The sequence below is a fragment of the Penaeus monodon genome, chromosome 18, assembly GCF_015228065.2.
Source record: "Penaeus monodon isolate SGIC_2016 chromosome 18, NSTDA_Pmon_1, whole genome shotgun sequence".
In the NCBI taxonomy this organism is placed as follows: domain Eukaryota; kingdom Metazoa; phylum Arthropoda; class Malacostraca; order Decapoda; family Penaeidae; genus Penaeus; species Penaeus monodon.
Genome location: NC_051403.1, coordinates 36971321 through 36986320, shown reverse-complemented (window position 1 = coordinate 36986320; position 15000 = coordinate 36971321). Strand labels below are relative to the sequence as shown.

Sequence of the window (15000 nt, the reverse complement as noted above, 5' to 3'; positions counted from 1 at the left end):
ATATGCAAATTATATATTACATCTGTTAACTACTTTATGCTCCTCGCAATGCTTACTTCGGATACTTACATAGTAGATGAACGTACCCGGTCTGGCAAACATGAAATATACAAGCTTGAATTATCTCTATTTTGTTGCATCAAATACTCGCGATAAAAAAAACAGAAGCACAGTTTGTAGTTAACGCAGAATACTCGACTCGTAACTTCCTCTTCACACGACTCTCTAATCGAATTGACACACTCTCAAACAGAATTAATGGTTAAGAATGGGTGACACTGCTTTGTTCATTAGAATCCTGGGATTATAACAGGCTGCTGACTCCGGTACAAACCGCTTCATATTTACATATTTGAGTTCCCGAGTCCGTTGCTATGAAGTATGAATGAGAATTGACAATTCCAGTTTTGTGAAGTTATTGATTCTCATTTAAACCCTTTTCCTGCATTTGTCAGGATACTTATTTTCTTTGACATGTTCCCTCTCTGCATGATCACCGAAAGAGTCACCGTGTCCTTATTTCATTAAGGATGAAGGGATCGCATAGCAAGGGCCGTCAAAAGAGAGCGTTTCAGTAGCCGATCGATCGGCCGGAGAAGCTTTCCATTATTAAGCACTATGGGTAGAAACTTGTCGCATTTCTAGTAGACTACTGCAAGTTTCGGTACAAGAGGCTGGGAGTCTGCCGAATTTACCCCGTTTTCCCGTAAGAGGAAGCCTGGTGCCATTGCCTTTCAGCATGACGTGATGCAACGCTGTCAGCTCGGCTTGTGCTTATCCAGTCACATATATTCACGCTTTAGCAACGTAAGGAATTACAAGACAATCTACTGCTCCATGGAGATGAGTGGAGACATCTCCACCGCCGCACACTGAGAGAGAGAGATTAAAAGGCTTGGGACGCAGGTGAGGGAGACTAAAATAAAGGTAGATGTAGGGAGCCTCGGAAGGGGCGGGGGTAGAGAGGGAGGGAGAGAAGAGGGAGGGTCAGAAGGTGTAGAAAGTCGTCTGAAGGTTCACACTGTCGTTTTTAGCGAGAGATTAATTGTGCATGAAAATTGCGGACCGATGACGGGGAAGTCTCGGGTTTTGACGCTGTTCGGGGGGGGGGGGGATTCCCGTCCCTACGCCCGCCTTTCTGTGGGCCCTCCGCCAGGTCGCCTTTTGCTATGTCCTTCCAGTATTTGTTATATATTATTTATTTATTTATTTGAGTAATGCAAACCCGCGCGCGCGCTCGCACACGCACACCACACGCACACACACACACACACACACACACACACACACACACAAGCACACACACACACACACACACACACACACAATGCACACACACAGCACACACACACACACACACACACGCGCGCACACACACACACAAAAGCACACACAGCACACACACACACCACACACACACCACACACACACAGCACACACACACGCACACCACGCACGCACCACCACGCACACACCCCGCACCACACACACACACACACACACACACACAACACACACACACACACACACACACACACACACACACACACAAAAAATAATAATAATAGTAAATAAATAAATAATAAATAAATAAATAATAATGATAATAATAATAATAATGATAATGATAACAATAACAATAACAATAACAATAACAATAACATAACATACGTTTACATATAAATATACATATAAATATAAGTTTACATATATTACATACATCCATATATGTATGTGTGTGTGTATATGTATGTATAAAACGTATGTATGTGTAAATGTAATGCATGTATATATGTATTTACGTATGTGTGCATGTATATGCTGGTGTATGTCCTTTTCCCTGCGTGAGTACGTTGCACTGGCTGTTTATATCCGCGTCGTTTGTTAATGTCGATCACTTTTTAGGTTTTACCCAAGCCTCGTTTCTATCAGTCATGGTGATCCCTGCCCCCGTATCACGCCGCCCTCGTCATGGCGGCGTCATTATTATTCAGGGCATGGCTCGCGCGGTGGAAATGAGATTAAGCTTGTTTTTCTATCGCGGGAACGGTTTTTAAATGAAAATTTTAATGCGTGTTAATCGGCAACAAGTTGTCTTGAATAGACTTGGCTTCGTCTGGCTCTCTGGCTCTGGGTAATGAGGAAAATGCTCTGGGTAATATGTGTCGTTATTATTGGATGCAGCATCTCGGTTATGTTTGTCACGGCTTTCGGACCGAGAGGAGGAGGAATTAATATTCTGACAGCACCGGAGACGATGTCGATAAGGACTTGCCTGTGACCGAGGACTGTTCGTATCGAAGGAATTTATCTGCTAAACCGACATCGAACCATCTGTCGTCTTATTTAGATGTTTATATTTTTGTATATGCATTTGTACTTATATTTTATACGATTGTTTGACTATATATTCATGTATCTTCATGCGATTGTTTGGCATTGTCCGATAGGCTCGTTGCGATTCAATGAAAGTTAATGGTGTGCGCTTTAGTAGAAGACTGATGGTGATAACGTTGGTGGTTCCGCTGACCGGGAAGAGTTATAGAACTCAGGAAACGGGATCGCGCATTTTGCACGTTCAGCGGTGCCGCCGATATTGGACCGAAAAGCGAATTCCCGGTGATTCTCCTCAGATCCAGAAGAATGACTTTTCTGCGCATCGAAACCAGAGGTGAATTTGGTGCCGATTGCCTCGTAAACCAGGCCGTCCCCGAGTCAAGTACTCGCGTGCGATGATGGTTCAGCCATTATCTCCGTTGTTACTGTGAAGAATGTATTTTATCGACGTATCATAGGTTCATAATGTTTTTATCGAGACGACGATGCACTTGACAGGCAGGTGATGATTGATGACGCGGTAACTTTTTTTTGTGATTATTATTACTTGACAGGTTGGCGATAAATGATTGAGTTTGAACGACATTATTTGGGCAAGGTGCGTTCGGCCAGTCATTACCAACCTATCAAGAGCATCTTCGCCTCGTTAAGAAAGTATAGTAAAACATCGCGGGCAACAAAGGCCGCATTGACAGGCGAGGAATCCGCCCCTTTGCGAGGTCTGTCAACCTGTGTAAAGAAAAGGTAAACATGATTACGGTGTTATGAGTTCATGATTAATACCTCGCATAGAGTTACTGGGTAATTTGTAAGAAAAAAGTAAACTGAAATCCGTTCCTATTTTTAATGTAGTGAAACGAGAAATATAAAAGCAAATAAATAAAAATCGCCCGTATATCCATAACCAGATGCCTTCGAATAGATTACTTCCATCAAGGGCGAGTGTAATATTAGGTACACCTGCGCACCGATTTTATGGCTTAGATAGTGAGTTGCCAGTGTCTTATTTATGTTCAGTGAGTGACCTATGCCTTCCAGGGTGTTTCCTGTCTTGAGAGTGTCATTATAGGAGGATTGGTGAACATTTGTCTTGAGGAGGAGGTCGAGCAACGGGAGTCTGCAGTGTGACACTCGTGCTGACAATTGTACGGGTACCTTTGTGTTTATCTTTCCATGTGCTTATCGCTGCCAGCCCCTCCACCATCGCCAGGCTAGCTGGTCTCTTCTCAATCCATTCCACATTTCGATACAATATCCAGAAAAGAGGAAATGCATCATACATGCCCAGATCCCAACTCACATTGCGATGCATGTATGCATGCATGCATGTATATATGCATAATTTGTATTTATATATGTAATATGAATATATGCGTATGTATACTTATATATATATATATATATATATATATATATATATATATATATATAATACACATTCATTCGTTCATCCATTCAGTCATACATACATACATACATACATACATACATACATACATACATACATACATACATACATACATACATACATACATACCTATATACATACATACATACATACATACATACATACATACATACATACATACATACATACATACATACATACATACATACATATTCATAATTATGTAAAATTATTGAAGGGCATTAGAGCGAATTTATTTTCTGATATTTTTCCATTTCGCTGGAATAATAGGCACGACTGTCGAATATGCACGACTCGCCCCGTGTTTGCCCCATACATTGTTTATTATTTAGTTGGTTTTGTGTTCAGTCGTTCATGCTTTTAGATTTACGAGGCCAGGTGCTTGCGGAGACGTTGCGAGCGGCCAAGGACGAGTGAGTCATGTGTCACACTGAGGGCCCGAGCTCACGCGTGTTCCTTGAAATGCTGCGAGGCTGCGTGCGGGTGCAGAGCGTCGTCTCGCGAGGCCAAGCTCCGAATCTGGTGCATGAATGAATGCAGATGCCTTCTCGCTTCTTGCATGTGGTTGCATCTGCGGTGTTGGGGCGTCGCCGGGAAATACAATGGCATGGTCTTTTCTTTCTAATCTAGCCTTCCTGTACTTTTCTATTGGTTGTTGCTCTTTTCTTATGGAATGCGGTATACTGTGGGGTTTATAGCAGATCGTGTTTACCTTAGATTTCCGTGTGTTATACTTGTGTGTTTGTCATGTGTATTTGTCATGGGGGTCACATTCATTACCTTCGCCAGTCACCTTGCGGATTTTTTTTATGCTATCTATATCACGTATACCCTTTGTTGCAAGTGCTGTTTACTCATTTATGTTCAGAGAATGGTGAGAGTATTGCCTGTGTAACTGTGTCAGTAGGGAAATACGTTGTCTTGCTGCAGGTGCGAGCGAATGTTTATGAAGGATGTAGTGTGTGTTCTAGTGCGAGGGAGGGAGGGAGGGAGGGAAGGGATGTCTGCGTGTGGTTACGCATGTGCAGATGTGAGCATGTATCCCGGGTGCGATCACGCATATTTTTGGTTGATAATAAACGATAGTTGAAGTATGTTCCAGTGAAATTTATTAGACGACACATGCGTTTAGTCGAATCCCTTGCTCGTTCCGCCAACACCTGTTCCGCCTTCGCCCTCCGACCAGCGCCGCTGTGGCACCGTTGCCTAGTCGCTCGCAGCCTCGCCTTCTGCGTCGTTGTCGACGCTGCCGCCGCCGCCGCCGCCGCCGCCGCCGCCGCACGCGACCTCCGGGGACGCAGAGTCCGGTCTGATATTTCGGTAGGGCTTTTTCCTTCTCGTGTGTTGCCCCTCCCCCGCTCCCAAACTCTCTCTCAAACCCTGCCTTACTGATATCTCTCTCAGTTTAGAGGGAGGGGGAAGTTTTTCCGCTTTTATGGCAGATGCTAATGACTCGGTTGTCAGTGGTGTCACTGGCACAGCACTTGACGGACAGGGTTTGTTTCCGAGGTTCTCGTCGTCGTTTTGTTTTTGTCATTGTTGCTTGATTTCTTGTTTAAACTACCCTCCGGAGATGACCATATTATCTGGAATTTATTAGGAAGAAACACTCTCTCTCTCTCTCTCTCTCTCTCTCTCTCTCTCTCTCTCTCTCTCTCTCTCTCTCTCTCTCTCTCTCTCTCTTTCTTTCTCTCTCTCTTTTCTCTTTCTCTCTCTTTTCTCTCTCTCTCTCTCTCTCTCTCTCTCTCTCTCTCTCTCTCTCTCTCTCTCTCTCTCTCTCTCTCTCTCTCTCTCTCTCTCTCTCTCTGTCTTTTTCACAGAGAGAGAGAGAAATTAGGGGGAGAGGTAGGAAGGAAGGGACGAATGAATGAACGACCGCTGGCTGGCCGGAAGGAAAATTGGGGAGGGAGCTGATGAACAATCTCATCATGCAAAATCAACGGCGGCGTGCTGGCTGGCTGGCTGGCTGGCTGCACGAGGTGGGGTTTCAACTCCGGTCTGCTACAGGTGTGGATTTTCTAACACAGATGTGACGGCAATGGAACGTCCCCCTCCCTCCTCTCCTCTTCCCATCCTCTCCGCTCCCCTGCCTCTCAGCCCCCTTCCCCGCCCCGGTCTCTCAGCCTCTTCCCCTCCCCTCCTCTGCTTACCCTCCCCCTGCCTTCCCCTTCTCCCCCCCCCCTCCGCATCTATTTTCCCTCGCCTCTCCTCTCCTTCCCTCCCCACCTATCCTCCCTCCCTTCTCCTCTCCACCTATCCTCCCTCCCCTCTCCTCTCCTCTCCTTCCCTCCCTTTATTGCACCCCATCCCTCTTCCCACTCCCTCCTCTCGTACCCCCCCCCCCCTCTTCCTAGAGGTTACTGCAAAGGTTACTGGGTCATGTTATGGTGACCCCCTTCCTGCCATACCCTCCCCTCCTCACCATTTGCCTCCCACGGCCCTTAGACGTTTTTAAGGGAGATTCGCCCTAATTCACCTAATTTAATTAAGGGCGTGCAGGTGTTGGTTAGTGAAGAACAGGTAATTGGACATTCGACGGATTTTCTGCAATTCAGGGAAAAAAATGTGTATTACTGTACAGATTTCGTTTCTCTGAAAGGTAATGGGCGATTTTGTTTTATCTATTCATTCGCTTTTTTATCTTTATATAGAATTAGTATTCCTTTGGTCATGGGAACGCTCGGAGTTCAATGTTAGTGTCTTTCTCTTTTTCTTCTTTTCTATGTATGGACGTGACATACATTTTTTACGTGGAAGAGATGCCACGTCAGCTTTCCGGTTATGCTTGTTAGTATCATTGTTATTATTTCTATTTTTATTTTTGGTATCTTGCTTTTTCCCCGTAATTGCTTTACTTCAGCTGGTTGAGGTATGATTACACCACATTTATTAAAGTTGGAACAGATGAACAAGAGGAGGCAGTTGCGGAAAATCTTTTTTACCGAAAGCACGCAAAACTGTCCTGTGGCCCGTGAGCCTCCTGGCCGCTCCCGTCGACGGCCGGAGACCCTCGCTGTCATTCTCTCCGCCCGTTTGTTGCCAGCGATCATCGGCAGCGCCTTAGGGTTGAGGCCTACTATGATCCACGCTTTATCACAAGGGCCTAGGGTAATTGAGTGAAGAGTAATGGTTTTATTTTCAGTAATGTTATTCCGATGGCGAGGAGAGCACGATGGTGATGACTCGGGGAATCGGAAACGGCTGCACAGCTGCACTGCCGGATGAGGAATGAGGATGCGGGACGAGGCCGATTCGAATGGGTGATTAAGCGACCAGATGGAGGAAGAAAATTAAGATACAAAGCACAGTCAACCCACGCCCGTGCACGTTGCAGGCGCGTGCTCACGCATTCGTCCATACGTTCATACACGAATACAAACAAGAAAAATACGACCCGCAGGCGGAGCGGCTAGCAGTGTTTTTTTTTTGTTTTGTTTGTAAAGGTGGCACGATTTCATTTCGCCACAAAGTGATATGCTTATTATTTCTATTTTCCATACGGGGTTTTCAATATTTTAGTAATTTTCATGGTAACATTTTTGACAATTTGAAATTTTATATGATTTGTTTTTTTCTCTTTCTCGCGCCTTTTGATATTCTTTGTTTTGTATTATATATATTTAAGAGATGGGCGATTAAAAACTGCAGAGTCATTACGGGGTGAAGTGATTACAGAGAATTCTTCCATTCTAATGATTTATTTTTCTATGTAATCAAAATTGAAAAAAAGTTTGTGTTGAACGTGTGTGCGTGGGTCGGTCAGTGTTGAACGTGTGGTTTATTGTATATTGTAAACGGCGAATACTTGTTTTGATACAAATCGAGAAAGAAAAAAAAAAAAGTTTATTTTCCCATAACAGCACTTTTCCGCCGGAACCCCCCCCCCCTTCTATGAACTCTTCTTCGTCCCCTCTTTCTTGTAGCTTATTTTCTTACTTTTCCCGGCCCCTCTCCTTGCTTACCGCTCCTATTTTTACCTTCTTTTACCTTCTCCTTTACTCTCTCTTACAGTCTCCTCTCCCCTCCTCACCCGTTTTTCTCGTGCTCCCCCCCCCCCACACACTTCTTCCTCTCTTTCCGCTTCTCTCTCCCTCGTCCTTCTCTTTAACCCTTCTCCCTCTCTCCCTCTCTCCCTTCTCCGTCCTCCCTCTTCTCTCTCTCCCTTCTCCCTCCTCCTTCCTCCCTCTCTCCCTTCTCCGCTTCTCTTCCCCCCTCTCCTTTCTCTTCTCCCCATCTCCCTTCCGCTCTTCTCCCCTTTTCCCCTTCTCCCTTCTCCCCCTTCCGGCGCAAGGGGAGATAGTTGGCGTTACTGGCTATATGCTGGCATGTCGTCTGGCAGGAAGAGCGAACTGTGGTTTGGATACCCTTTCACCCTTTCACCCTCTCTCCCTTCTGCCTTTCTCCTGGTCTTACCTGTCCTGTCCTATGCCGCCGCCGTGACTCCCTCCCTCCCTCCTCTTTTACTCCTGCCCTCCCCTCCCTCCCTCCGTTTCTTTGTCTTCCTCTATCCTCCTGTTCTTCCTTCTCCTTTCCCTCCGTCATCCTTCATTTTTTCCCCGCCAACCCATCTCTGTTTTTTCTTCGTTCAGTTTCGTGATTTTTTTTTTTGTTTTCTGTTGCCAGTTATTTCCAGTTTTTTCTCTATATATGAGCAACTTTTTATTGGCTTATTTTTGCTCTTTCGGACAAAATCACCACCACCACCACTAATCACTGCCATCTCCTCCACCACTGACTATCACAACCACCACCAACAGTAATAATCACCCACCACCACCACCACCACTACCACTAATCACCACCATCACAGTCAGTCCCACTCACACTACCAGTCACCATCGCAGCCGCCGGTCATCACCACCACCACCATCAGTCACCACATGTCGGTCACCACCACAACCTCCGCCGCCAACCAACAGCAGCAGCACCAACTACTAAAACTAATCACTACTAATCACCTGCCGTCAGTTATTAACCATCATGGTTATTATTATTATTATTATTATTATTATTATTATTACTATTACTATTACTATTACTATTATTATTATTATTATTATTGTTGTTGTTGTTGTTGTTGTTGTTGTTGTTGTTGTCTTGTTATTAGATATTATTTTGTTTATTTATTTATTTTTATTCATTATCAACCAGCATCATTTCTCTATCTAAACCAGTGCCGGCATTTGCAGAATTACTCATTCCACTCTCCACCTGTACCGTGAACACAGTCGCAAAGGTTATAATATTTTCCGCACGAACTTGAAAACACATACTTGCGCACGCAATATCTCTGTCTCTCTCTCTCTCTCTCTCTCTCTCTCTCTCTCTCTCTCTCTCTCTCTCTCTCTCTCTCTCTCTCTCTCTCTCCTCCTCCTCCCTCCCTCCCTCCCTCCCTCCCTCCCTCCCTCCCTCCCCCCTCCTTCCCTCCCTCCCCCCCTCTCTCCCTCTTTGTCTTTCTCTTTCTCTTTCTCTTTTACACCTACGCCTTACCCTGTGTGGATACTTGCACCTGGACCCGTCTTGCTTTTTTCTCTCTTTTTTCTCTCTCGTAGCGGCCGGAGACGAGAGAGGGTTGAAGGTGCGTACTGGCCGATAACGGGAATACTGATAACGTTGCAGAGGGAGTAGAAGGTTGTTATTATTGTCATTATTATTATTATGATCAGCGTTAGATTTGATATTACTTCATTATTATTTATTATTGGTTGTTGTGCCTGTTGTCGTTTTTAGATATCGCTGGCTTTGTCTTTGCTGTAGCAACGGCAAGCATGTACTTTGTCTGCAATTTACTGAAGCAGGTTTTGGAAGATTGCATGTATATTGTATGTTTTCGGACCTGGAAATCAAACGGGTGTCATTATTCGAGGTGTAACGCGCGATATTTGTTTCGTGTGAGCGCTGTTTTATATATACGTTCTCTATGCAGTATGAAACCGTCATGGGTCATGGAGTCCCTGTCATGACAAGGCTTTGCGCTGTGGGTGGGGGTGGGGATGGGGATGGGGGCGGGGGTGAGAATGAGTGGTAGGGAGGGTGTGGGTGTGGGTGGGGTCGAGGGAGTGGCCGGGAGGGTGGGGGAGGGAGGGAGAGGGGGGAATAAGGAGTGAGGGAAGGGGAAAACGAATGTAATTTTATCTCTCATTTTCCTTCATCGATTTCCACTCTTGAGGGGAGACAATTACGATAAAAAAAAAAAAAAAAAAAAAAAAACTGGGTGGTCCCCAATTGGTCCCGAAGGCGATAGCAAGCCGGCCGTGTCACAGGAAGAAAAATGGAAAGGGAAAAAAAATAGAAATGCCGAAAGTGTAAAAGAAAAAGAAAAAACACGCGCCTCGCACTGTGCTATTTCTCACGTTTTGCCTACGTGGTGAAAGGAAAATATGCCGCCGCTTGCTTGGGCCGTGGCTGGCGCGGTTTCCTCTCTTTCATTCTTTCTTTCTTTCTTTTGGCTCACTTTTTTGCATTTATAAGCTGCTTGTTCGATTTATTAGGATTCGGTTTGTCTCTGAACTTTTATTTCCTTTTTTTTTCTTCTTTTTCTTTCTTTTTTTTCTTTTATCATTGTCAGTGTCACGGTAAGATTTAGTACTATCGATGCTTTTGTTATTATCGTCATTACCTTCCTTGCTGTTATTATTATTGTTCTTTTATTACTTTTATTAAGGGGTGGCATCGGTAGCACCTTGATATCGGGTTTATATATTTAGTTTTGCGTCGTACATTTTTCACCACTGAAATAACCTCCCCCCCCTCCTCTACCCCCTCCCACGCCACCGTCTCGCTACCATCAAGGGGAGGGGTGTGTTGTTACGTAATACATAATGGACACTTGTGGAGCCCGTGTAGTAATTATGTACAGACCAAAGTTGAACAAACACGTACTCGGTTATTGGTTTAAGAAAATTAACGTTTATGTTTGTTACACCTCGTGGCGGCTTAATTTGCTACGTACTTATCTGTCTCGATCTGTTTGTTTGCTTTCTTGTGTTGGCGCTACTGTCCTTGTATATTATTTCCCGGGATTTTAGCGTCCGGATCTCTGTTGTCTGTTTTCCCAACTCTCGCCATTCTTATCCTGATTATGTGAATTCTCTGTGCCTTCTTTCCTTGTTTTCCCTGTGCTCTCTCTCTCTTCTCTCTCTCTCTCTCCTCTCTCTCTCTCTCTCTTCTCTCTCTTGCTCTCACTGATCGTCTCTATCTCTCTCTTCTCGTCTCTCTCTCTTTCCCCTCCTCCTCCCCTCTCCCTCTCCCTCTCCCCCCCCTCCCTCCCGGTCCTCCTCTACTCCTCACCCCTGCCCCTCCTTCCCTCCATCCTCCCCCCTCCTCTCTTCTCTTCTCTTACTCTTCTCTTATCTCTCTTTCTCCCTTGCGGCTTACTCTTCTCTCTTCCTCTCTCTCTCTCTTGCTTCTCTCTCGCTCCTCATCTCTCTCTCTCCCTCTCCTCTCTCTCGTCTCTGCAACATCTCCCCTCAGTCTCTTTCTATCTCTCCGAGCTCTCTCTCTCTCCCACTCTCTTCCTCTCTCAGTCTCTCTTTACCTTCCTTCCATCTCTCTCTCTCTCTCTCTCTCTCTCTAACACTTCCCCTCTCAGTCTCTCTTTACCTTCCTTCCATCTCTCTCTCTCTCCCACTCTCTTCCTCTCTCAGTCTCCCCCTCGCTCCCTCTCTCAGTCTCCCCCTCGCTCCCTCACCCTCTGCCTCTCCTCCTCGAGCGGTTGAACCCTGTAGATTGGCTTGTAGAGGGGCATCTCCTTGGCATAGAGCACTCGAAGCCACGGTGCATACAGAGAAAGCGAACTTGCAGAGGTCTGTGCCTGTGCGTGTGTACGTTTACATTCCAGCTTAAGGTACGTAATTGCGATTCATTCCCGTGGAGATAATTTTATAGGGTCAAGGAGTTGTGTCCGTGTGCCTTTGGAAGAAGAATGGTGGACGGCAGTGTGGGTTTGTGTGCTTCTTTGTTTTGTGTATATTTTGAAAGTAGAGTCGGATGAGTCGTATGGCATTTTGCGGCCTTGCATCTGTTATACATTTTTAGACTTCTCGGGAATCGCGCGCGGTTATGTAACGAGGCAGAATTTGGCTCGTCGTTTAGCCCTTTTTTTCAATTCAAGTTTAGTGCGGTGCGATATACGTGCTAGGACAAGCTTTTTCGCGTAACAGCTTTTTACAGCAAGGAAGCTGAATGCAGATTGCTCGGAAATGTTTCTTCTCTCTCTTAAAAGTGCTGCTGGAAGTTTTGGGTAAAGCGGGGAAGCAGTTGAGAGTGAGTGTGTGAGAGAGTGTGTGAGAGAGTGAGTGTGAGTGTCGGAGGGGAGGCCAGGCCAGGTGTTGGTGGAGGGAGCAGGGGAAGTGAAGGAACAAGTTTTCCTATCATCCCCCCCCCCCTCTCTCTCTCTCTCTCTCTCTCTCTCTCTCTCTCTCTCTCTCTCTCTCTCTCTCTCTCTCTCTCTCTCTCTCTCTCTCTCTCTCTCCTCTCTCTCTCTCTCTCTCTCTCTCTCTCTCTCCCTCTCCCCCTCTCTCCTCTCTCGCTTTTCTCTTCTCTTCTCTTCTCTTGGTCCTCGTCCCTCTTGGGTTTGCGCCAGACGATGGTTTTATAGATATTTAAGTAGGTAAAATGATAGAGAGAACTGAAGGTAGACTCGCGAAGAGACAAGCGTAGGGAGACAGAGACAGGGACGAGGAGACAGACAGATAGGGACAGATAGACAGACAGACAGACAGACAGACAGACAGACAGACAGACAGACAGACAGACAGACAGACAGACAGACAGACAGACAGGTGGGTTATACATGATACAGTTCCTACACCCGGACTTTGCCTGGGGAAGACTTTGGCTTTCCAATTTATTCGTGCATAGCTGTGTGCTGCCGCAAGAATTTAACAGACTGGGCTCTTTCTGCCTGTTTTTCTTTCTTAACGGAGCAGCGAACGGAAGCAATGGATGTATATATACATATATATATATATATATATATATATATATATATATATATATATATATATATATATGTGTGTGTGTGTGTGTGTGTGTGTGTGTGTATTTTATTATTATTATTATTATTATTATTATTGTTATTATTATTATTATTATTATTATTATTTTGGCTTCGTGGCAGGAACTTTAAAACGGGAAAGTGTCAGGTTGTGTGCCTTCCGCCGCGACGTCATCCATACGTCACTTGTACGTCAGTGGGACGCCGTGTAAACTTACGGAGGATGAACTTGGGTTGAGTTACAGTGATGTCGGAGTGGGGTTTGTTGTGAGGCCTCGTGCATAAACTTACGTTGTCCCCTGCCCTTCCCCCCTCCCTTCCCCCTCCGTTTCCTCCTCCCCGTTGCCCCTTCCTTCCCTGTTGACTCTTGGTGTAGCCTTGTCTTTTTCCTCTTTTCCCGCTTCTCCTTTCTAACTGTACTTCCCTTTTTCCTCGTTCCCGCATTAGGACAAGAACCCAGTGTGAGTGAATGAGAGAGTTTTGATCTCAAATAGTATACGTGCCTGCAAAAAATGTTCGGGTAGGATACCAAGGCGCCTATCCAAATTGTTGTTTATTGATAGGGAGGGAGAGAGGGAAAGGCCCCTTGCCTCCGGTCGCGTCACTCCCGGGTCGTCACGGGTCAGGTTGAATGAAGGCGGAGGGTCGTCGCAGGCGTGTGGCAGGTGTCGACATCGTGGCAGTGCCGTGTGGGCCGTGTAGGCATGACGACGACGACCACGACGACTTGGCAGATCTGAGGCTGTCGATGTAATTTTAGAAGTCAGGGTGTACACTCACACACAAAGTGTTTGCCAAGGCCGGGCAGGGGGTACGGCACGGTGTTCGTCCCGGCAGGGGGAGGGTGGCAGGGGCGGGGGTGGAGAGGGTATTCATGGACTTGTTACGGGGGGGCGGGGGTCAGGGAAAGAGGAGAAAATAATGTGCATTATTTATATGCTGTGTCGACCAAGGCTTTTATGAAACTAAACTTTCCTCCCTCAAGAAATCAAAGTTCGCATGGGGTATTACCGAGGAGTTGTCGTTACTCGCGCAGGTACTAAAAAGGCACAGCTTGTCCTGTGGGCCTCTAAGGTGGCTCTCTTCTCTGCGATCGCTCGGGGGAAGAAGACACTCCGTGAACAAGCCTTGCAGGAGGAGGAGGAGGAAGAGAAGAAGAAGAAGAAGAAGAAGAAGAAAAGAAAAAAGAAGAGGGAGATTATGATTGCCGCTCTTCCCTCCCCTCTTTCTCTCCGATGACGTGTGTATCTGACGTCCTTGCACGCCACCCCGGGAAGGTCGGTGAGGCAGCTGGTGTTCTTCGCGACGGAGGGGCACGGTAGGAATGTGGGAGGAAGAGTTCGCTTTCGCATTGGGAAGAGAGGGGAGGGAACAACGGCGCTTGGATGCCGACGGAATGGCGAGCCCGGGGTTCCTGCGTATTGGGAGCAGCAGCGGCGGCAAGACTGACACATAGCCTGATTTCATTCAGTCGTGGAGTGTCAGAAATGGAAAATCGACGGGCGATAAGGTAGTCCATTAAATCAAAAGAATCTCATATAGTGAAAGGGAATAATCGCACGAGATTGAAAGGAAACTGTGATAAGTACACAGAAGCAGAAGGAATGCCACAGCGAAGCGAGCATGAAACCACGACACCCCCCTCCCCCCTTTCCCCCATAGTACAGTGACCGGGGAAGAAGAATGCTTCTCATGGTATTTAGAGACGTTTTCCTGGCACTCTTTTGTGGCACTTCGCTTTCGCTCAGGCGGGCTTAGTTGTCCCTCCATTAGATCGTTAGCCTGTGCTCTTCTAAAAATATGATCGTATCTCTCAAGCTATAATGACAGATTGTGATGGCTGGTGTTACTGCCAACGCGATCACTGGATAAACAGGTTGTTAAATTGGTTTTTATTAAATTGTCCCGCTCTCACACTCTACGCTGTCTGTTGTTCTCTCCCGCCCTCCCCGACCTTACTTTCCCGACTCCTCCAGGAATTGAAAGGATTTACGGCAGTGTCCTTCCGCCCAGCCCCGAGTATCTCTGTCGTCACTCGGCCCGTGATCTCGCCGCGGGTGTCTGGCATCCTATGTCTGAGGGCGTGTAGTGGGTTTTGGGCGGGATGAGTGTCATTCATAAACCTGTTTGTCGAATCTAACTGCGCTTTCAGCTAGTGGTGTGTTCGTGTGTGGGGATCGGGTTGCTTAGTACTTGTTGGCGCAGTGGGCCCGCGCGCGTATTACTGATGGGTTGG

At 46.2% G+C, this 15000-nt stretch overlaps 1 protein-coding gene across 1 annotated transcript in view; it reads left to right on the top strand.

Annotated features, from left to right (window-relative positions):
* Positions 1 to 15000, top strand: part of LOC119584743 (la-related protein 1-like) — a 69914-nt gene that overhangs the window by 36138 nt on the left and 18776 nt on the right. The window lies entirely within an intron of this gene.